This window comes from Anser brachyrhynchus (assembly GCF_964034855.1).
Source record: "Anser brachyrhynchus genome assembly, chromosome: Z".
Classification (NCBI taxonomy): Eukaryota; Metazoa; Chordata; class Aves; order Anseriformes; family Anatidae; genus Anser; species Anser brachyrhynchus.
Window position 1 is genome coordinate 29,430,467 of NC_137697.1, and position 25,004 is coordinate 29,455,470.

The following is a 25,004-nucleotide window of genomic DNA, read 5'->3' on the forward strand; positions in this document are numbered from 1 at the left end:
CATGCAGCACAGCATTCCTCACATGCACGCAGTATGAGCTGACTGGGAACTGTGTGTACAAGTAGTAGTGTTGAGTGCTATTCTTAGAGCTTCAGAGTTCAGTCAAATCAAAGCCCATTTTTCTCTTCAGGCCCCCACTGGCCCTTCCACATACACTGTTTCCATGCCTAATGTTTGTGACAGAAAAAAAGTAATTTCTTTTATACACATATAGCCTTCCTTCTGATCTATGTGCTTTTCAGAAGAAACAGGGACTGGGGAGCAAAGGCAGCAAGCAGGGTTTTGGGGAAGAAAAAATAGTGGTTTTTTTGTTTTTCTTTTTTCTTTCAAAAAAAACTAGAAGAGCTAAAAGATGAATGTTTTGTCAAATTAAGTGACTGCAACAGGAGTCTGGAGCAGAAAATGTTATTCAATTTTAGCTGTGGAACTAATGAAAGCCTACAGGACACATATTTGTGCATGGAGCAGAGTTACTGTATTCGGTTGATGCTCTGTGAAGAGACAAAGGGAAAGTAAGGCCGAAGAGTGAGAACATGAGTGCTGTTCTGCTCTTCTGCCTGGCAGGAAGGGTGAGCTGCCTGTCCTGCGCTCTCAGCCCTTTTACTGTTAGGGTCTGACAGCTAATAGTGGTCCTCATCAAACTGTAGGACAGAAAACAAGATTTTATCAGTATCTTTGTTGTATATTTTACACAAGTTATACTTTACTGTAAAAATGCCAAGTCTTTGGATGTGAATTCATTACCCATGAAATGGGATAGCAGATAACTGTTCCCCTGGTCAGTGTAACATTTAAGATTCCTTTTAGAAAACAAATAAAGGCAAGAATTACTTTGAATAAGACTTGTTTCTGTGATATGTTGCCCAAAAGGCAAGAATTTGCATAGCTTTAGTGCTGGATTTAGCCTGAACCTTCAGTAATAGGAAGTTAGCCAACTATGCCATGGAGCAAAGCAAATTGCTTTCACAAGGCTCGTAATATGTCATTCATTAAGATGACTCTCTTGGCATCCAGTGTGGGTGTCCGCTTGCTCTACCATAGAGCCTAGGGGAATATGAAAGATGCCAAGCCACTAAAATAGCTGAGCAATAGAAGCCACTGTGGTCACAGGGCTAATGCCAACACCAAAGGCATGTACCAACCAAACTGCAGATGTTAACTCTGGCTATGTAACTCAGTATGTGGGCCTTTCAGATTAAATGAGCTGAAAAATTACAAAAGTTTCATCCTCTAGCTTGTGTGCGTATGCCTAAGTAGGCCTATAATTCACTATTGCCCAATGTAATCTTGATTTTTTTTTCCCTTTCACATTCATTTCTTCTACCCAGCTTCCTTTAGGCAGACTAATTTTTTACTGGCTACAGTGAATTTCAGAAATATTGTGTTAGGAATAATCTCCTGTTTATATGAGCAAATATTCTTGCACAATGATAGGTGAAAATCTATAAACACAAATCATTATGGTCAGTAATGCAAATGCACCAAATTATTTTTTTTGTATCTTTATGTGTGAAGCACTTCAGACCTGTTGAAAATTATTTGCTGTACTGAATCTAAAGAAACTAAAAAAGTGGATGCTACAGAAATTAGTATTCAGATGCCTGAATTGCTTCTAGAAAAATGACCGAACTTTCAAGCTGTTACTTGAGGCCAGTGTAAAACATGATTATTTCTGCTAAATCCAATGGATGGCACTAAACTAAAAGCTGAATGAAATAAACTAACTCCCTAATCTCTAGAGTATGACCAAGAAGTTTTCAAAACTCCTCAGATCAGTTGAACAGTTTTCCACCAGCTATGTAAGCAATATAAATTTAGACTTCTTATGGAGGTGAGGAGAGAGAAGAGATAAAGAGTTTACAGCTGAATTTTATTTTTGCAGTTCAACACAAGCTCATCAGTTATATTTGTTAGGATGCACTACAAAGGCTGATCCTGTTCTTTGACTGGATGAATGCATCTACATGTCCATCACCAGTTGTATATTATGTGAATTCAGAATACGATTTATGCAAGTGTACCTGTTTCTAAATAAACTTGAAATTTGAGGACATAAATGTGGACTAAAAGTGAACCTAGAAACATTCGTGACTTTCCATTGAAAAGCTCACTTTAAATAGACGACAGCTTAGAAAGAAACTATTCCATAGTACAGGACTTGGCAGTATGTATCAGAGCAGAAGTAGAGGTAAACTGTCAAGTTATGAGACACAAGGATTATACTAAACACACTCACTGATAAACTGTGTTTGCAAGATAACTTTCTGGTGCTCCCTGTTTACAAACTAACACTTGCAATCTGGGAAATCTGAATTCAGGGCTGAACACTGAACTGTTTTTGAAGCTACACTGGAAAGATTTCTGACTATGATCTACTGTTAATCTCTTAATTGTTCTTTCTCTACATTTCACCTTTTCTCAGGCAACCTCTCTGTCTCAAAGTATCAGTCTCCTTTTCTTCCACCTGCCCACACATATAAAATCTTCCAGGCCCAGAAATCTTCCCTTGCAATCTGGTACTCATAGCCACAGGAAGAAACCTCTCAGTGCTTCATTTCAGGAGTCTGTGTGCCCTGATCTGTGCTTCTTCACTGTCTGCTGTGAGCTATTATGCTGTGAAGGGTATAAGCTGCTGGTAGCATAAATCCAACCAACCTTGCCAACTCCCACAGTTTTATTATGAATGTTGCAGTATCTGTTCTTAATTAAAGTTTCACATGATACTATAATTCCTGACTTTGTATGTCCTAATTTTCCTTTATTCAAAATGTCAGCCATGGTCTATTTCTGTTAATGAGGCCACATTTAAGATGTTCTTCCTTTTTTTGCAGCTGTGTGAATAGTAGTGGGGCTACACTTCCCAGAGATGGCCACCAGCTCCCTCTGCTTTCAGCTTTGGTGTAACTGGGGCTAGCTGAGGCTAACCACAGAGGAGCAAACATCTGCCTCATCACAGGAAGCCTAATAAGAGGCAGATGATGAAAACAGCTGGCAAGAGTATTCAAGCCCAGGAGGAAAACTTTGAAGGATGTTGAAAATAGGGAGTGAAGAGAAGGGAGGCAAAGAAAGTAGCACCAGGAGAGCCTGTATATGACCACATTACAGAGATGACATATTCCTGAAGGGCCGAAACCCTAATTCTATTCCAGAGTGCCTCTCTTTTCCTACCTCTTGCTTTTTGCCTAACCCTGTTAAAACACAATAGTGCTGCTCCTTTGTAATTGTCAGGCAAGGAGATCAAAAATTATCTGTTAACAACTCCTAGGACCCACTGGTGAACCTAGAAAAGCCACAACATGAACTAGAACCATGCCACTGTTCCCAAGGATCCAGGGTAGAATTTTCTTGGAGTCAAGTGATAAAGCTGCATTTTTACTTCCAGTGGCAGGCATCCAGCACCAACACAAGGTTGAGAACAAGAGTCACAGGGCCCTCAAAGCTCTGTTCAGTTGGGTTACTGCATACAGTAGTGCAGCTGGAAAGAGTTTTGTCACTGTTGTGCCCTGGGTCTGTGGTTGGACTCAAATTCCTCGAAATGTAACTGAAAAATGTTTGCATTTTAGCCATAATATCCAACATGAATTACACTTTGCTATTCATCTCCAGCACTGAAAAGCTCCAGACCCTAACTGCTGAGCCCAAACCCAGATGGCAAAGGGTTCCATCATAAAAAAAAACACCCAGTCACTGCAAACAAATGTCTCCTCAAACTTGTCATAATGTTTGTTGTGTTTGTGGGTGGGGGAGGAAGGGAAGGGACTGTAGGCTGGTTTGTTACTGGGGAGAATTTTTACAGTGGGGCAAGGCAGAGACAGCAACCCAGGAAGGCCCTCAAAAAGGTTTGTGTCGGCCCACAAACCAGGAGTTAGATTAACCCACGTGCAGAGGTCCAGTGCCATGTCTCCAAACTCTTGAAATAAGGTTTGTGTGGTATGTGAGTGCTGCATATACACTGTCCTTTTTTCTTTTTTTTTTTCTTCAGTGTTCATATGTCAGTAATAAACATGACTCACCATAAGGAATTAGTTGTCAAGCAAGGTCAGTTGGTAAACCTATTAATGAGGCACGGTACAGTTAGGGAGGATAAAAACAAACTCTCATCTCTAACATTGCTATTTATTTCTTTTATAAAACTTTTTATCTGTACTTGTGTCATCTTGAAGAAAAGCACTGATACAGGAAGGAAGAAATTCTTACTCTACACCAAATATAAAATCTGTTTGAACAAGTTTCAGTAGAAACATGGCCCCTTTTTCTCTTTCACTAGACAGTACAATAAAACAAGCTGTCAGTATTGAGGTCACTTTTATGGAGCATGAGACTATAAAGACTATGATAACCATGCCATTACTGCTACTTTAATGTCTTGCAGATTCTTCCCATCCTAGCTATTGTATGTCCCTTATCACCATAACATCCAACCCCTCCCTGTTTTTAACAGTCATGGTACCTTTTCAAAGTGGAGAGGACTGCCAGGAGGGAAGGGGAGGCACCAAGATGGTGGTGCTGGAGGCCTTCCCCTGCAAGGCAAGGCTGTGGAGTGGGAACTCTTCTGCCGGGAGAAGGGGTGGCTGTAGGGGCGCCCAGCAGCAGCCCCGGCACCAGCAGGAGGGGGACGGAGGAGACGCGGCCGGGCTCTGCCCAGAGGTGCCTGGTGGGAGGGCAGGAGGGACGGCACGGGCTGAGGCACGAGGGGCTCAGGCTGGAGAAGGGGAGAAGCCTTTTTTTCCCCACCAGGACAACCCGGCCATGGAGCTGGAGCTCAGGCAGGTCAAGACTCTGTGGCCTGGGGGTTTGGTGTCCTGGCTGGGTGAAGCCCTGAGCAGCCCGGCCTGAGCCCAGTCTGAGCCTGCTCTGGGCTGGGGCTGGGCTGGAGGCTTCCTCTTCTGCCCTGTCATTTCTCCAGTTGTTTTGCCCATTGTGTTTGAAGGAATAGAAGCACAGAGAAACTAGGTTGCACAGAAAACCAGTGGCCAAGCAAATGAATTTAATTCCAATTGTTATCTAATCACCAGCCTTTGGACTCCACTTAATTCAAAGGAATGACGGTCTGTAAACAATAAAAATAACTGTACCTGGGGTTGTTTTAAAGGCAGGGATGCCTGAAGTACTGAAAAATATGAAAACACTGAATGCTGTGTCTTTGTCCCCAGTTATTTTTGTTGTCCTTGGAAGCCGATTCTGTGAAAGACCGTACGTAAAAGTACTACTGGTGAAAGTTGTTTACTCAAGTGGCCGAAGCAATTGATGTGAGGAATGTCTCTATTATTAGACTGCATTTGCTTCATGTAACCTGTCTGTTTGAAGAATGAAGGATTACTGCATGCAGAACTTAAATTTTCCTTAATTGAAGTTAAGGAAAACACCAAGTATTTTTTATCCTCATCAATATTAGGGTCAGGTTAGCACAGAGTCTTGTAAGAAACAAAAGCAAAACGCTGCACTACTGAATTATAAACTTTCTTTCATTATGTAAGTCAACACTGAAGAGCACCAGACTGAAAAGCTACAACAGTTAGTTTTTACATGTGATTTACCAACTGGATTCAATTTGATTAGAAATGGAACTAGATGTAACAGAGCACAGAGTTAAGAAACCCACAACATAAAACTCCCAAAACTTTTATGCTTAAATCAAAGGGTAGGGATTCAAAATTACAGGGGACGATGGAAATGAGGGAAAGACACAGTAAGAGGAGACTTAGGAGCTATGACAGATGTGGCTGATGTAAATGGAGAAGATATACAGAGGAGGATCTGATCCACAGACCACTCCCACAGTAAGTGGGACCATAGTGAGAAGTCTCCCATCCCCTTCCAGTGACCCTGGAACAAGATAATATTAAACAGACACTAGGCAAAAAAATCAGGGAAGAAAAAAAAAAAAAGCTTATGGCTTAAGTGAGATTTCTAAGAACTAAAAGTCTGAACTACTACTTGTTTGATGCCAATGTGAAAACTGTCTAAAAAGAAACAAAATGTCAGTTTGTTCCACACACACATTTTTCTCCAGCACTGAGTCATAGGCTTCCCAAAAATTGTGTTAACATCTGGGATGCAAATACAGAATTCAGAAAAATAATGTTTGGGTTCCTCTACTCCTTGTGCTTTTCTTTAGAGCTCAAAGAATACAGACAGCTATTTTTTCTTAGGAATCTTGTAAATATCAGCTCACCGTAATTGCCGTGTTCATCTTCATTAACATCTTTTGAAACACAAAATGAAAGTGTTATCTTGTTCAAGCTAGTCATTAGACCTATTGAAAAGACAAAACAGACATGTTCTGCTTAGAAAGCAGTTTTTATTTTCATTTAAAGCTTGACCAACACACCCAGAGATTGTTGAGATTTATTACAGAGCTGTATATAGCTGAATGTAATCTTATGCTGTAACCCTGTGGCTTCCTTAGATCAGGTGAAAAAAATGTTTAAGAAGTCCCTCATTTCTGACACACCAGCTAGTGTCATATGCACTGATACTAGTGACAATATGCATTAGGATGTAGGAAAACAAATAGGACATAAAGGAATTCTGATATCAAAACTTAGTGGAAGACAATTATCTTTGACTGAAGATTGTGTATCTGTGCTTATTTTTGCAACCTAATGTTAGAAAATATACCTGTGGTAACTGAATAGTTTAATTCTCCAACTGCTGTTTTTGAACCCTTCATTCATTCTGAAGGTATAATTAATCTTTATGCAATAGTACAGCAAATGATAGTGTTTCCACCTGACCTTAAACTATGCCATTCTAAACAGAAGCAGAGGAAAAAAGTTGCATGAAGAAAATAGTTACCTCTTCTCCCACCCCCATCCCCCACATGCTCAATGCATTGTTAGTCTCAGATCTAGTGACCTCATGGAACGGCAGATTACAACCAAGATGGTGGCATTTTTGGAGCTTTCATCCTCCATTTGGCTGTGATCCACTGGCCTTAGGAAAAGAGATAAGAATTTATATTTCTTATCAGCCACCAGATGGCTTTTAAAACCAGAGGCTGTCTGCAAGGATTTAAGTTAATGAACAAAAGTGCTTTTATGAACTACTGGTATGTACAGTCAGAGATGTAATTCTGGTTATTCAAGACAGTGCAAGAGAATAGATCCTACCATATATAACAACTTAATCTAGCAATTGTATAACAGCCCTTCTGACTCATTTTCCATAAGCACTGTAACTCTCTAAACAAAAATGGATTAGCTACAGTATGTTAAAGCGTTTGGAATTGTACAGAGTTCAGGTTTAAATAGAATTTTAGTGCTTTTCAGTGAATGGTGATACAGAATTGTATGACTGGAAAACATTTTTAAAGAGAAATAAAGTCAATAGTGTATTATTATATCTCCGTGTCACATGGAGAAAACTTGTTTTCCTATCATCACTAAAAAGAGGTGTGATGCTGATTTTGGGAAGACAGTACTGCAAATCTAGCAGTAAAATAATGCATCCAAAATATCTTATTTTGTAGACATAATAACTGCTAACAAAGAAATAAGAAATAAGAATTGCTAACAATTCTTATAGAACCAAATCCTAACAACACTCATAGCTGTGCTGAAAGTGAATGGAGTAACTGAAAGAATAACAGAAACATTTTCTGGAGCTGTTCCGTTTATACAGGGTTGGTGAAATTTGTTAAGACCATATGTTAGTCATATTGAGGGAGGCATGGTTTAACTTTATGAATCCTGGAGTTCTCCCAGCAAACTCTCAAGGTCTCATGTCTCTCAGATTTGTTGAATTGCTCATGTGATTGCAGTCTGGGAGCAGGTTAAAGGAAAAGAACTAATAGCAGAAGTTAAGGTTGCTCCCCTTTAAGCACACTATCAGCTTCCATTATAAATCTTACTGTTAGCTGTTTTATTACAGTGACTAACAAAATTGGCTTTATGTAGAAGTTGCCAGGTGTACTCTGAAAGAGAAACATATTTTTTTTCTGCAGATTGAAGAAAATCTGACAAACTTTTTTTATGTGCAAGCTATTACTCTGTCCAGTTTTCACTGGTCTCTTTATTACTTTATGCATTCCTAATAACATACGACTGTGCAACTACTCATCTAAATGTTGCTTGTCTTTAAACTGCCTTTTCAAATGTATTAGTAAACCCAATTTTACAAAGAAGCTATAGCTAAGCACCAGTTACTCAAAAAGTTCACTTGAATTGCTCAAATCATAGAAGTTGGTAGTCAGCTCAGAAAAATCTATAAGCATTTCTGTTTCTTATCCAAGGATACGAGATGTTTTCCTCTAATATAACAGGAGAGGTTCTTTTTTTTTTTTTTAATTTTGTTTTAGGTCACAATATTGGAATTCTAAAATTCTAAAATTCTAGGAATAAACTAAAGTAAGAACTTTGTCCAAACACATAGACATTCTGCATTCACATTCTCCATGAAGTAGGCTTCTGGTCTTAACTCTCAACTTTTGTCAATCCGAATAAAGATCACCAGAATGGATAAATTAAGTAAAACAACACATTTTCATTTTGTTGTTAATTTGATTATATCATGGGGTACTTTACACAGCATAATAATGCACATTTTTTGATGCTCATAATGCACATTTTCACTTTGGGCTGGACAATACCCCAGATATCTTGTTGCTTTAATTTTCAGGTTACAGTCATATACATATATATATATATATTTGTTGATTATATATATATATGTTGACGATATATATATATAAAATGCATATACATATTATACATATATATATTATACATATATATATATCATCAACAAATATGATTCCTACAGCACAAAATGCATCACAATCAATCCTAATACAGGCTGAGAAAGATGGTAAGGTAATGTCATTCCTACTATTAAATCTGAAGTGAAATCCGAATGTAAGGGTTGTTTAAGCAAGCCTAACCTATGTATTTTATGTTTATATTATTCATTTTCATTTACTTATCACATTCTTCTAAAGAAAGAAAAATTAAAAAGTAGAGAGGTATAACTTGACTGCACTAGTGGTAACAAAAAGATTCATTTTTTTGAGATTTGTTTTCTGCTTATTTATGTTCAGAACGTTATCTTAGTGGTAACCAGAGCTCCCCACTCTCAATTACTGGTACCTGCTCAGCTTAATTGTCAAGAGATTTTTTTTCACAGGCAGAATGTAAATCCAGAGGTAATCAGTTTGCACAGACTACACTAGCTTCATATTCACTTCAGATTATTTCTCTATTTGATTTATATACTTTACTCCCTTTCTTTACACGAAAATTTCAGTTTTCTATCTATTGCATGCATGGAACTTCCTTGAGATAACCTATGCATCTTTTATTTAAGTATTGTGAAAGTGAGAGATGATACTGCCCTGTTTATCAGCAGAGTTGATAGTTAACCTGTTTGCTGTTCCTAATATGCATGCAAAGCATCTGTGTTCAAATAATTAATAGCAGGACATCTACAGTAAAGTTAAAGTGTTTTTTTATTGTTGTTGTTTTGTTTTGTTTTTTACTGGAAAGAAGAAATTGAGTCATTTCTTACTTAAAATGGCTCATTTCTACTTTATTTAGTTCAGATGAGGAGAGAGAATTTGATTTTGCTTCAAAAATACTTTGGACAGTTGTATAATTCTCAAGAGAGACACAGAGCATGTGAGTGACACCGTTTGGCAGAACTTAGTTTTACATGTGATAGTGTGAAGGGTGTAACACTTTTTATTTCAGTCCTACTGCTGTTCCCCTTCTGGAAGAACTGCCCTGTGCTCAGTAAAGCACTACTGAAACTATAGGCAAGACAAATTCAGGCTGTATTATATATAAACACACATACACAAATGTAATATTTACAGTGTGTGGTCGAGAAATGATTGCATTTACATGCACAACTGCAGAAGTGAGAATCTTTAACAGACAAACATAATGCAAAGGCTACTAAAACATATATTTGTCACCTCAGAAGTTAAAGAAAAACTTTCCAAAACCTTAAAGAAAATTAAGGAGTATTTTTTATGCTTACCCCTTTACATGTTCAAGTTTGAACAGATCTTCCACTTCTCTTAAAAGATCTGTTTCAAGTCGTGCAGGTGTGACTCATAGAAGGTTGACATCCGTGGCTTGTGGCAGAAAACGGAGTGGAATCTGTGTAAAGCTGACTGGTGATTTCAGTTGCTAGCACATAACAACCATTGGACTGCTTTATAAAGCTTCACAAATTAAAAATATGTAGCTCAAAGACAACTCAATTATTCCAGCTGAACATTCTTACCTTCTGCAATCTGCAGTAGACACAGTGGACATAAGCTATCTGCACATACGGTTTCCATACGAAGATTTATCCACAATCTATCAATCTATAGCATGCTCTTCATTTTCTGTTCAATGCAATCTCTGTGATTAGAAGATTCTGTTTGGTATTTAACCAAAAGAATGCCAATGTCATCAAAGATAATTCAATATTATCAAAGAAATTTGAAAAATGAAGTAAAAAAAATAAAATGTGAAGCACAGATCCAGTGCTACCTTCTCTGTAAAAGAACTCCAGTATTGTTGTGTAAGAACCAAATCTCACCACCAATAACAACCAGGAATATTTTTATATGGTCTAACATGCATTAATACATACAGATTGACTTCAAATTCACTTAAATATCATACAGGCCATATAAGTGGCCAGATTTTGGCATCCTTACTTGGACAAAGTTAATTGCACTGGGAGCTGTTCTGCGAGAGCTACGAACACCCTTGCCTATGAATAATCTGAGTGAACATTAGCATTTCAATACACTTGGACTAAAAAGGCAAAATGGCTAGATATTTTTAAAACATCATTGTATGAAGTGGGGGACAGAATGGGATTTTTTTTTTTTTAGGATTGTGGGGTTGATTTTTTTTTTACAGTCTTCCAAGATCATGACTGTGACAAACCTCACCAGTTTCATGCTCTTCAGTCAGTAGAATCTTGCCATTAGGCACACAGCTCTAAGTACCAGTGGTTGAGGTTTTTGGTTCCACTTCTCATCCAAAAACCAAAGAATAACTCCTTTTCTCTGAGATGCCATGATGAGCTTTGATTGTAAACATAGTAACTCTGTAATATCTGAGGCAGAGTTCTTTGATAATTACAAGCAAATAAGATTTTTTTTTTTAATTAAACTAATCAACTAGTGAATATTCAGCTTATTTCAACTCCCATGAAGCGTAAATTGCTAATGCAAATACATTAGATTTTATTAATATTGAGACTCAATTATCTTCTTCTTCCTAGAACAATAATTTGTCACAGATAACACAGAAAGAGTGATAAAGCTATAGTCATCAATACATTAATAGCCTTAATACTGAGCATATATGAAATAATATTGATTTCATAATTTATGATAATGAAAAGATAATGAAATTAATTATAAATTGATATAATAATCCTTTGAAGCATTTGAGGTCATTGATCTCCTTAAAGCCCAGTGAAACTGGCCTTAAAGATTCTCCACAGTTTTACGATGACATTTCAGCTTTTACTATTCATTCTGAGGATTAAAAAGTGAAAAGCTTAGTCTGATGATTACATACAAAGTGACGGACCTGTGTTTTTGTGGTAGAATGAGCTTGAAAAACGCAGTGTTTGATTACATGTATTTGCATAAGTTCACAGAGACTATCCAGTTTTAATGTTGAACTCTGTGGCTGCACGCATAACAGATCCCAGTGAAGAAAGGATACCCCATTAAGAAAGATAAGGGTCACTGTGTTACTACACACTGGTGTTTTTGTAGTGACTGGCTAAAATATAAAAACAAACTGCAAGCTTTTCTCATCCCTTATATTACAACTTACTCTCCACATGTCCTTGCTCTGTGCAAATTGTTCACATATCCATATCCATACCCATATCCATAAGCCTAGGCATCCACTCAGTCATTTTTATTTCCCTACATCAAAGTGCAGCATTCAACCAGCAGCAATGGACTGCTGCAAGTGTAGAGTAGCTGGTTTTCTCTACAACTGACTGCCAGTTGGAAAGCTGAAGTATGCTGCTTATCTGTGGTAACACCCAGAGTTGCCTTGGCTTTGTTCCAGTTCCTCCCTTATTTCTTCAGACCATCTCCTGTTACAAAGATTGCAGATGATCTGCATCCAATCCCTTAAACAGGATGTAAATTGGAGCAATAGTGGCTTGGAGCTGTTTTAAAAGTTAAGCAGGTGCTTATGTGCTCTTTCTGTGCCAAGTCAAATGTGTTCAGTAACTTCCAAAGTTCAGTGGAGAGCAATGCAATTCTTCATGGAAATAAAGCCACTGAAAAAGTCAAAGCTTTAAGTGTATATTTTGGACGTTTTCTGTGAATTCATGCTATCAGCTTTTCTACCCAGCAAAGAAAGTCACTCATTGTTATGACAATCATTATAAAACACATTTAGATTATTTTTTTTTAAATAAATGCAACCAATCCAGACAGACATTAGGAGTAATCTTCCCCTCTGCTGATGTTCCCACAGCATTTATTCTCCAGCGTATTTAAAACCTCATTCTGCTTTGCCCCTCGACGGATTATAAGGCTATCAGTCTTTCTCCAAGAAGCACTGCACAACAGTTGCACTGGACATCGGAAGTGGTGTTTGAATCTCATTTGAAATCCTTTACCATTTCGCAGATTCTGTCATTTATATTATTAGCAACAGGTGTATGTTATAAGAAATTCTGTTAGCAAATGATAAGGGTATCACAGTTTTAATCAGCCTGTTTGCCTTAAAATTAATGAGCATTGTGTGTTTTCATCAGGTGGAAAGCATACTCCTGTAGCTGTGAATACCTCAAGAACACACTACCTCTGATAGCAAGTCATATTTGAAATAGTTCTATTATCACTTGGAAGTCAGCTGAAAACTTCCAAAAGAGATTTTTTTTTCCCCAGTATATTTTGCTTTTTTTTCTAATCAGTTGTACCTCAAGGCATTAAAACAGATTTGCTAATGGTTAACCATGTTTATATGGTCATTTTAACACAGCTATTTGCAGTGTTTTTACTATAGGTTTGTTTTTTGTAGGTGTAAAGAAAAAGCACAAGCACAGAGTGTGCGTATTTTCTGTGGAGGCAGAAATAATAGTTTCTTTGGACTCACGGTCAGTCACAGTGTTGAATGTGGAACAATGCACTATTCATCTCTCATATTCTATCTTCCTTTGACATTAGTTATGTTCTTAGTATGGACATATGTGTCATTTGAGTATTTCTTTAAACCGCATATAGTATTTGTTGAAAGTGCGGTTATGGTTAGAATAACAGCTATTTAAAACAATATCTTGTAATTCAACAGACCTTTGCCTAGAAAGCATTCTGACTTTAGACTGATTCATTTTCTTATCACTATAAACTGATACTACCTTTACATTTTTTTGTACTTCTGTGACCTTTGCACAGCCAAGCTAGATACAAGAGAGTGAGCCATGTTCTAGTGAAGACAGTGAAAAAACGTATAGGTTTCAGCTACAGCAGCAGACCATTTAGTATCTGGGCTATAAAAGTAAACTAGAAAAGACAAAGCTTGGCTTTCAGAGTCCTGGTTGAGCTTCCAGAGCAGGAATCTGGGGGAATCGGGGGGGGGGGGGGGGGGGGGGGGGGGGGGAGGGAGGGGAATGCAGAAATTTGGGTTTCTTGTTACTAATTTCACAACGTCTTTTTTTTTTTTTTTTTTAAATAGAGCATAGTTTATATTAGACTCGCTAAGAAGCTTTCTTTCATTAGAAATGAACCATTTCATTCTTGCATAATATATACTGCATATATATGTATTCTCAGTGTGCCTGGTATTTTCATTTCTAACTGAAGACATCGAATGCAAGTCTCAGCAAGTCAGAACTGATACAGGATAGGCACTTTGCTTGTCTACTGACTCACCTTTGGTAAAAATCTGAGATGTCTCAAATTAAGTTTACAGATACAGAACAGATCAGTAAAGTAACTAGACATCCTCATAACTCTTGACCATATATTCATTTCTGCTTTCCTTTGGTACAGGGATTATGAAACATTTACTAATGAATAAGGAAGCTGCATATAACAGATGACCTTAAATTTCATCCCGCTTCAAAACTTTATATAAGGTGGCAAGCACTGCAAGAAGCAGGAATAACTCCAGAAGAATAATTAACTTTAAGTGAAAATACTGTATATACTGATTATCTGAATGAAATTGGACCGATTTTTAACATAATCTAGATGAAGTGCCACTTTACTTTCTGAAAACATATACTCTTACTACCTTAGTCTAACACAGGGTGTGGATTTAATTCTTATAGTGAATTTTATTTCATCTTACTACCATAACTCCACCTCCAGAAATATCAAAAATACAAAACTGCCAACACAACAAATGGGCAAGCATGTAGTTTGTGGTGTTAGAGACTTTATACAGTGAGAGGTTTTCCCACTCCTGCCCTGTGGCCAATGTCCCACAGTAATGCTCGTTCTTAGTAACAGAGCCATGTGAATTTTTCAAATAATTTTCTGTATTTCTCACCAGTCCACATGATCCAGTGAATCACAAACTGTTCTGAACATGTCCCCTTTTGATAGTTTCCCAAGAACCTCACTGTACCTGGGTTTTACCAAGATGAGACACAAAATAAAAACATTAGTACTGCTGGAACATCCTTGCACAAAAGAGTTTTTAGATTGACACATACCATAATTACAAATTCAGATGTTCCTTTACACTTCTAAATAAAAAGAAAGCCAAATAATAGGACTGATTGAAAGTTACCACTGAAACGTAGTTTTTACCTCAGCAAATCCAGGACACTTACAAGTTGTCAGCTATATGCAGCTGGAAGGCTTTGGCCTTTTCTTAGCCTCACCAAATCAAATTCCTTCCCTAGGACTGAAGGAGCCCAGAAAGTCTGCAAAAAATATTTGGCCTTTTCTGTCCTTCTTTCCTCTTTATTTTCCATAAGAGGAATAGAAGCATTTGCAGTATGTTTTTGCAGAAAACATTTAATTTTGTCATTTTCAATATTTCTAATCTGCCATCCATTGATGGAGTAGGAGGCTGAATGTAAGTCTGCAGTTTGATAGCAAGCACCTTAAATATCACTTGATGAAACAGATATACAGAAATTCTCACGTAAGGTAGATCTTTTGTGAATATCATACCAAACCTTATAAAATGTTGCATGAGTAGTCTTCAGGAGGGTTCACAGACTGGCGTAAAGTTTTGTTGCATGTAACTTCCATTGATTTTAAGTGGAGGTCCCTGAACCAAAGGAGTAATTACATCAGGTTTATGTTGCATTAAAAGTTTTAAAGGTTTTCACTCTGAAGTTGCCTCACGTCAAACAGAATTACCTTCTCATTGCACACTTTATTTTACTTCTGACATACTAGTACATGCCTATACAGAGCATACATGGAGCCAAATGTATCTCTGCTCTAGATCTGCTTGTATGCCCCTTCAGCATTACTCCACGAAAGAATTTGGCCACTGAACTTTCTGTTAAATTTGTCTTATATGTCCCCTGCTATTAATGTGGAATAAAAGTATCCTGTATACAAAATCACCCTGGAAAATAAAATTCTTCAGAATATTTTGTGCCTCCTTGGAAAAAAAAAAAAAAAAAAAAAAAAAAACCCTACACGTTTTCCCTATGAAAACAAAAATAACAGCCTTCATATTTTTTTTCTTACATTTTAAATAAGACTGCATCTGAAAAAAAAAAAAAAGACGGAAAAATGTTCCAATAAAAATCCTTAAGTAGGTCTTTTGCAAAACTTATAAATACTTTCTCAGTGAAATTTAGGTACTTTTATTCAGATCTAGCTCTCTCATGACTGCTGTACTCAGATTTCAATCTCTGTTGCAGTCAAATATTCTTTCCACACACTGCATGTGTCTCACTATAAAACAAAGTCATCAGCTCCCAGAACAGTTGTCTCAAGAGGAAATCGTATGGATATGAGACAAAGTTTTTGCCATGTTATTATGTCTTTTAGAAAATGCATTGTTAAAAATGATGCTGTCAAAAAAAAAAGAAAAACAAAAATCAAAAACAAAACCAAAATGAGAATGGAGATCTTGACTTGTGAATTTCTACATGGCATTATCATTTTATAAAAGAAAGAAAGGAAAAGGTAAAGAGAGGCCCACGAACCTCCTTAATACTGTATAGCAGGAACACAGATCCTGCCATATGAGCCTCACTGGGGAAATTTAAAGAAGGAGCTCTAGCAATGTAACGTGATTTGGCAAGAGCTGAATTTGAATGTGGTTGTGAGGTCCCCACAAGCAACATATGCTTTTACTAAGCTGCAGTATTCCTTCCTTTCATAGCCCAAGCTTTTAAGCTATTACTTTGTATTTTCTAAGATTATATAGTTCTACGCCAAACCAAAGTCGTTAGCTCTGGATAAAACCATCATATTATGAAATTACAGCTCATCCAGAGGAAGAGAGAAAAAGTGGATATTTAATTCTGACCTCTTTAAAAAATAGAGAAAAGGAGGAGAGAAAAGGAGGAGAGAAAAGGAGAGGGAGGAGTGGCAGGGAGATTGCTGCTTATGATTATGAGTTGAACTTTGAACTTTTTTCTATTCCTCTGGACAGGCATTTTTTATTTTTATTTTATTTTTTTACATACCTTACTAGAGTTAAAATTTGAAGTATACACTGAGCATAAAAACATTTACTTACACAGTAATGGAAAATTAAACATTAAAATGGGAAAAAAAAATTACTTCCAGACACAACTGGAGATTGAAACATGTCTAAAAGCAAAGCTGCCAATCTGCAATTTGGAAACAAAGAACATTCTTTAATTTTTTTGCTTCCCACCTGATGAGTGGGATGTCAGTTCTGCCTAGGAAAGTTCAGGCATGTCCTCAAATTGTTCTGCATACTTTTACTTCCTGTTTTCTTTGTTATGTGAAAGCTTCCTTTTCAAATCACTTTAATTTAATGATGTTAATAACATCACCCCTTTTTTTCCCCTGGTATTATTACTAATACCACCTCAGAAACATGCCAGGACAGGAAGAACATCTCTCACACATGAGCTCCCAGAGTTACAAGACCAAGAGAACAAGAATGCCGCTTCCATTCATCATGGGATTGCACGCAGGGGGAAGATATGCACAGCTAACGGTGAAGGAGTAAAGGTAACTGGGAGGATTACCCCAGTTTCAAATGATACTTCAGAAACAGCTGTCACTGGGCTAATGCTGCAGTGTAGTGCCAGAGCCCTGCTGTAGGGCAGGGCCTGCCTCGGGACATTGCTGAGGGTGGTGTGTTGCCATGAGGCCTGTCCTGCCTGCAGAAGAACCATATCACAGAATGCTTTGGGTTGGAAGGGACATTAGAGACCACCTTGTTCCAACTGCCCTACCATGGGCAGGGACACCACTCACCAGACCAGGTTTCTCAGGGCCTTATCGAATCTGGCCTTGAACACCTCCAGGGATGGGGCATCCACAGCTTCTCTGGGCAACCTGTGCCAGTGCCTCACCATCCTGCGTGAAAAACTTCCTCCTAACATCTAATCTAATTTAATCTCTCCTCTTTTAGTTTAAAACCATTCCCCTTTCTCCTATCATTATCTGCACTTGTAAAAAGCCACTCTCATCTTTTCAATAAGTCCCCCCATAGTACTGAAAGGTCACAATGAGGTCTCACCAGAGCCTTTTCTTCTCCAGGCTGAACATCCCCAGCTCTCTCAGCCTGTCTTCGTAGCAGAGGTGCTCCAGCCCTCTGATTATCCTTGTGGCCCTCTTCTCGTCCCAGTCTAACAAGTCCATGTCCTTCTTGTGCTGGTAGCCCCAGACCTGGACACAGTACTCCAAGTGGGGCCTCACAAGAGCCACAGAAGGACACAATCACCTCCCTCCGCTGCTGGCCACTCCTCTGTTGATGCAGCCCAGGATGCAGTTGGCCTTCTGGGCTGCAAGAGGTCACTGCTGACCCATTTCAAATTTTTTTCCACCAGAACCCCCAAGTCCTTCTCTGCAGAAGTGTTCTCAATGAGTTCTTCTCCCAGTCTGTGCTCCTGTCTGAGATTTTCCCGGCCCAGGTGCAGCACCTTGCACTTGGACTCGTTGAACCTCATTAGGTTCACGTGGGCCCCCACTACAACTCTCAGCATTGCACTCCCAGCCCTGACCTTTCTTGTTCTTTGTTAAATCATTGTGGAATGCCACAAATAAGGTCCAGAACACTGGAAGTGATACCTGTAAGCGTTAAAGTCAAAGTCTTTAAAAGTTGCCATGTTTTAGGCATCTTCAGAACAAGATTCCCAACTAGAATAAAAAAAAAGTTAAAAACTAGCATGAAGATCAGTTCAGTCTGTCTTCTAATGAAAGACCGTAACAGAAACAATATAAATTTACACAAATGAATCTGTATTTTTAAGAATGGGTATCTAGGAATACAAAACTTTCTGTCAGAACCATCCCAAGCACTGAGAAGTTTCAGGCCTTCCATTAGACCCAGCCTGACCTATTTCTCATAAGAAAAATATAACCAACCCAAGGTTTTGGGAAGTTCAGATATGATTCCAAAGCTGGCATCTTGTATTCTTTCCCATTTATGGTGCAAGTATAAGAGTGTACCACAGTGATGACTGGCATATTAAGCACTATATTCATGCATGGCAAGAACATTATTATAAAGAATTTTGCTTTTCTTTTTTCTCTGTGACTTTCAATATTCTAAAATAACGTTTATTGACTTAAATTCACATTCTTCCTCATAACATAATTCTTATTAAAAATCCACATGGAAAACTATCTAACTCTTTTTATATTTGCTTGTTTCATTATCAATCAGAATCATTATGTTGGTATCAAGAACAATATGTGAATTAAATGTTAATTAACTTGTCTAGTGGTCAGAGCCTAAAACTGATAATATTATGAGCAAATAGCTAGCTCACACAGGACTGCTGTGTGACCTTGTGCAAACTAGTCTCAGCTAAATGACTTTCTCCATCTATAAAGCAGATTAATGATATCTGTGTACTGTATTACAGCTCTCTGAAGATTGATTCAATTAATCTGCAAAATGTTTCAAGATTTTCAGACCAAAAGTTATGGAGGAGCATTATAAATGAACACTTCTGCAACGGCCAATGGAAAAAAAAAATCGCAATGATACAAAGTGGTTCTTTTAACAGTTAATGATTTACAAAATAATAATAATAATAATAATCTGCTATGTTATGCAAAAAGATATTTAGAAGAAATATTAGATACTCTGCCATTACTTACTGGGCTTCCAAGTTTATTTCTGTAAGAATTCTAAAAGCATTCACTCCAAAGTTTTTGAAATAAAATTAAAAGTGTGTGCATTTCTTATTAACCTGAAATAATTTAACAATTTTCTGTAGGGTATTTTTATTACTCTTTCTTAAGTACTAAGACTACTTGCTAATTTCAACTACTTTTCACATTTTTGCTTTTGGCAGCTCTTCTATTACATAAAACAATAGTTTTGCTGGGTTTTCTTTTTTAATACTTAACAGGAAGCTGAAACAGAAAGTAGTTGGAGAAAGATTTGAGTGGAATTATGACAATGAGAAAGAGGTTAATAAAATGTCTTCCTCCATAATACAACTTTTCTTATTCCAGTAAAAGGTTTTTGTTCCATGTTGGCAAAAAATAAAAAAAAAAATCCTAACACACTTATTATTTATTCTATTCTGTAACTTCATGCCATGACAGCTTTTTCACTGTGCATAACAATGACAATTTTTTACTGTATGTTTTTGTGTCCTCACAAGATTCATTGTGACTAAGAATGCTTCAGAAATTAATCACTGTGTTATTTCAATGAGTTGGCTTTTTTTTTTTTTTAGTTTATAAAAGATCAACAAGACACAAGAAAAGATATCCCTTACCTGATAAAGACCAAATACTGTTAATTTGTTTTACGTGTATTCATATTCATTGAACCACTTGTTTACTTTCAGCTCATACATTTTCAATAGTATATTAACACAATAACAGAGTAGAATCTATACATTGCTTTTTGTAATGTGTACAGGATGAGAACAAATCTTAAAAAAATGTTTGGATGTGCTACGTTTGTTGGGATCCCTTTTATGTTGTGTTGTATTTATCTGCAAAGCAATGGCATTACAAATTTAACTTCCATCACCACAGCCTATATTGAAATCGGAAAGTCAAGGTTTGCATTCTGCACTTTGCAATACTTCTTCTACTTGTAATAGAGACTGTCAGATCAAGACGAGTTGGCTAGCTGATAATGCAGGAAACAGTAGAGAATCAAATCATATTTCCATGCTCTGCTGGTTGACTGCAGCAAGACTTGAAGTGCTGACTTAAAGAGAGGAGTACTCAAATATTCTGGCATAGTAAGGAAGGATATTCACTGTCTTGAACCATGACCCCATTATTTTACTGGTTATACCAAAACTGAAGCTTGAACTGGTAAGCAAGGCATGGGAATAAGATTCAGAGGCACAAAGATATTTAGATTAAGATGATAGACTTTATATTCTTTCTTGAAGTAATATCTACTCATTAATTGAAAGGGGATAATGTTCACCCAGTTAATATGGCTGCTGAGCGTGTAGTATCTCGATGAGTGGAAAAAGGAAATCCAATGTGCAAGCAGAAACCACTCACAGCTACAATGAATGGGTAACATGCAATACAGAGGCAACAAAATAATACTGAAGTCACCTGCTAACATCACTTTCTTTCTTTCCCACTCTCTTTCTCACTACCCCATCTCCCAGCATTTTTTAAAAGCCCGGCCCAAGCTGCAGATATCTAATGTTAGTTGCTGTACCTCATTCCAACAAGAGAAATCAAGCATGGATAACAACCCTTCCTCCCCCTGAACACACACATATTCACTTGCCAGTAGATTGAGGCTTCTGTTCAGATCCAAGACTTTGTCTTTCTCCTTCCTCTGCCAAGCAAAAACACATGCAGTAACACTTAATTAAGGTTCCTATTCAGATTATATAGTCTCAATGCTAAGAACAAGGCTTGAGCTGCCCAACTCCCAGTAGCATGGTTAAAGCCACAAATATCAAATTGGGAACATAACCCTTCACTTAGATTTAATACAGAGTATCATTGTAAGTGAAATAATTTATCAAGTGATTATTAAATCTTACCTAAAGATTAGCAAGTGTTATTAATTGCATAGCCGTTAACCATCTATAATTATGTCTTTTGTAATCAGTTGGCATTTATTCATTAGTAGTCTTACATAGTACTGTCATAACTTAGAACATTATGCAACTATTTGATCCTCATTAGGGATATTTTAATAGTTTTTAGTTATTTATATTATAAGGAATAGCCATCTTAATTAATTTGCATTTTATGTGCTTTTGAGAACCAACATTCAGAATGCTGCCTAGTGGCCACATTAGAGGTTGAAGAGTCATATTGAGCCTAGCATAGCAGTTATGTTTGCTTTGCACAGAATAATACAAGCATATATATACATACATATATAAAATTATTTTTTTTCTTACATGGGGAAACATTTTATAAGCAAAACCTCAGATTTTGGTGACATGAAATAGTGAAGCAGCTGACATTGAAAGCAACATTATCTGGTGTTGCAAAACTTAATGCTGTTGACTTGTTTCTGAGAAGCACATGTGTAGGGTGCTACAAGCATCAGTGTAAGTGCAGTATGAAATGTGATGAGTAGAGGAGGAAGCAAGGCAATCTGATCCCACATCCATGAAAGCACTCAGTGACTGCTGCCTGAAAAGAGAAGCAAAGCTCAAACAAGGGTCACTAAAGACTTGTCTCACTGGCTGATAATCTCACATGAGCTCCTCTTTACCTTGGTCAACTTTCTATTTTGCCATGTTATAGCCATTTATTTATTTATTTATTTATTTTCTGTTTTCTTTTATCAGCATAAGGCACGATAATCCTTCTCAATAAGGAGTGGACATTGCTTCATTACACTATTGTCTACAAAGAGGATTTCTTTATATTTACATTGGACACAACCATTTTCAACTCCTGCAGCCTAGATGTCGTGGGTTTTGGTCAAATTCTTTCCCTTCAGTTTTTTTATTTCCATGTATGTAACTATTCTGTCCCATACAATACCAGTCCTTCCAGCCCAAAATGAATGACTTGTAGGCTGCTGGAAATAGTCAGACCTGGCTGCAGAACCAGGGAGGAGGAGGTGAAAGGAAAGAAAGAAAGAAAGAACATAATCTGTCAGTGAGAAGACTTTTAGTAAGGACTGAGACAACACAGAGACATGAAAACTCACAGTTCCTGACTGCAAATCAGAGCATCTAACACTCCCCACACAAGGCTTTCAGATCCTGATCATGTTTCTGTCTTTCGCATTGTATAGATTTATAAAACAAGGGTTCTGTGTAGTCCAACTGTAGTACCAGTTGTCACGGGGAGGGCTGGAACATCACTTGGGTGCAAATGGACTATTCCAGATCTTTTCCTCACATCCTATGGAGATTATACTAATTCTCATCAAAAATAAATAAATAAATAAATAAAATAGTGATGATCCAGGCACATGTCGTTGTTTCTAATGTTTTGTAAAAGTCACATTTTTCCTGGCAGACACACTAGAAAGCAATAATATGTACGGGCCTTTCCCTTAGGCACCCAGCTAGAACATCTTCATCCATGTGCATGGAGCCACATCCATAACTCCATCACAACTGTCAGCTCTGAAAGGTATGAAGGGAATTTCTTAGGATGTTAAATTCACAAAGACTGACAGATCACTTCTTGTGTGGATTTTTAAGCCTTACTTTACAATAGAGAGTTTCGTTCATCTCCTGAGATTATCTGGAGAGAGCTTACATATGCAGTACCATGCAAACTCTGGAGCATCGGGTGTTGGTAGCACCATGGTCCTTCCTGTTCCTTCTCTAGACACCTTTGCTGCTTTCTGACCACAGACTTGTTTAATCCAGTTGACAGTTTATGGATGAATGTACGGACAGCTAAATGAAATTGTAATGGCCTGTGATGCACAGAAGGTGAGATGGAATGATCTAATGGTCCCCTCTAGCCTATTAAATAAGTCTCAGGAAAACAAACATCATAATTACTCCTTCATGGATATTTTTTTCTCCCTTTTATTGCTAATTTGACAGTACTTCTGCGTGCCAATCAACTATAAGTATGTCAGACTGATGAAAAACTGTGGAGTTTCTATCCTTGGCTCCCCCCTAAGTGGGCTGTTTCAATCATGTGGCAACATCTCAAGCAAGAGCATTTCTGTCCTCTCTCTGCTATCTGCTGATAAAATTAAACCGATTAAATATTGGCTCCTTATATAAGTAGTAGGAATATAAAAAATCTGCAAGCAAGCTGTTCCAGACCAGCCATTTTGTTACAAACTAATGAAATCACATCACTGGGCCATGACAGACCCAGCCCTTCACAGTGACCACATTAAACCCCGAAGCTGTTCAGCTCCTCTCTCACAACTGTCTCAGACTACGAGTAGTGACAGTTCGGAAGATTTAGAGGGTGGAAAATGCCTCTGCTTTGACTTGGCACTGAAAAAAATGAGACCAATTATATTTATTTTAAAAAAAAAAAAAAAGTATTTCAGTCTAACAGTAACAAATGAAAGTTATATTTTCTCATTTGTAAAGACTTTCCATGCAGAGTTAGCTGACTGATTAACGGGCATCGTTAAATTACTGTATTTTAAATGGCTGTAATGTACTCAAGTGTTGGCTTGCTCTCCTCCCAAGACCAAGGATATGAAACACATTTGCAACTCTATAAAGACGCTTCTAAAAAAGAAAGTCACAAAGAACACATGGCTGTTTCCTCTCATGAAGTAAGCTGGTATGTCTCTAGCGGCTTCAGCAGAGCGGACATGATTTATACGAGCAGAGGATGGGGCCCATAGTATCTATTTTTTCTCACTAGCTCTGTATATGCAAAGATATTCAGCCAGTAAGAAAAAGGTGGTAAAGTGTACTAGGACTATGAAACATGAAAAGAAGTACCTCTGGAAAATACCCTGGGAATATATTTAAAGATCACATGTACACACATTGACGAGATAAATTCCCTGCAGCTGATCATGAAAACCTACTTGTGCCTCCCTGAAAGGTTTAGGGAACGCAGCCTGACAGAGTATCGAGATCTAATAAAGGGCCATGCAGGTTAAAACATTCACCTAGCTTGGGAACAACTGGAATGGACCAAAGACAAGCAATATTTCTGAACGAAGGCTCTTGAGCTTGGAAACTTGGTCACTAATAGACTAAAGCCTGAAATCTCTCATTGCATAACATGTTGATTTTCCTCAGAACTCATCAAGTATCTTCCAATGTATCTCAGAGGTCACTGTGAGGTTAGCACATAAAATAGACCACCTACGTAGAGAAACTGCCATGCTTCTTTGCAGTTTACTTTGTCAAAAAAGGACAAAGGAACTGTTTTAATGAGGTGTTTTTCAGTTTCTTTTGTTTCATATTTTACACAGGAAAAAGGAAAATGTTTCTTCAGTTCAGGGCATCTGAATCATATTTCCAATGGGACAGGCACTTTTAGGACAGTAAGTTCTGAGGTATAAATAACCTTCAGTGAATTGAACTGTAGTCATTTAGTTTTTTTTTCATATGTGGAAACACTCAGCTTTCAAAAGTTGTGCAGCAGTTCTGCTGTGGCTGAATGTTACAGCTATGTTTAAAGTAAAGATATTTTGGCATTTTACAGCTCAGAATTAATGACTGGACAATACAGAACATTATGTTTGATGAGAAACTCAGCTGTATCAATGAATGCAAATTTATTCCAGCTTTCTGCATACAGTCAACATCCTTGGTTTACAAATTGCACAAGACTCTCTCATGGTGTGGAAGTTCAGTCTAACAATTAAGTACTAACCATCAAAAAGGGGAGATGGGGAACAGGAAAAAAGAAACTTTCAGAGTTGAGGACACATGCACTGATTCATTGAACTGACCCACACACCCACAATTGCTACAGTGTGCCTATTTCAGCTATCACTTTGAAGGGGTCTTTTAAAGGCAAAGAGGAGAACACATTAATTTTTAGTTCA

At 37.5% G+C, this 25,004-nt stretch overlaps 3 long non-coding RNA genes across 4 annotated transcripts in view; 1 reads left to right on the forward strand and 2 right to left on the reverse strand.

Annotated features, from left to right (window-relative positions):
- LOC308185492 overlaps positions 1 to 10,205 on the reverse strand; it is a 23,414-nt gene extending 13,209 nt beyond the window's left edge. For both annotated transcript variants that reach the window (XR_013943414.1, XR_013943415.1), the window contains exons 1-2: positions 9,979 to 10,205; positions 6,176 to 6,256 (exon numbers count right to left, since the gene is read on the reverse strand). This is a non-coding gene — a long non-coding RNA (uncharacterized lncRNA). The remainder of the gene's footprint in view (positions 1 to 6,175; positions 6,257 to 9,978) is intronic.
- The window catches only part of LOC308185489, a 25,305-nt gene extending 3,476 nt beyond the window's left edge, over positions 1 to 21,829 (forward strand). The window contains exons 2-4 of the long non-coding RNA XR_013943408.1: positions 13,002 to 13,077; positions 16,964 to 17,104; positions 18,970 to 21,829. This is a non-coding gene — a long non-coding RNA (uncharacterized lncRNA). The remainder of the gene's footprint in view (positions 1 to 13,001; positions 13,078 to 16,963; positions 17,105 to 18,969) is intronic.
- The window catches only part of LOC308185491, a 127,054-nt gene continuing 115,631 nt past the window's right edge, over positions 13,582 to 25,004 (reverse strand). The window contains exon 8 of the long non-coding RNA XR_013943410.1: positions 13,582 to 15,206. This is a non-coding gene — a long non-coding RNA (uncharacterized lncRNA). The remainder of the gene's footprint in view (positions 15,207 to 25,004) is intronic.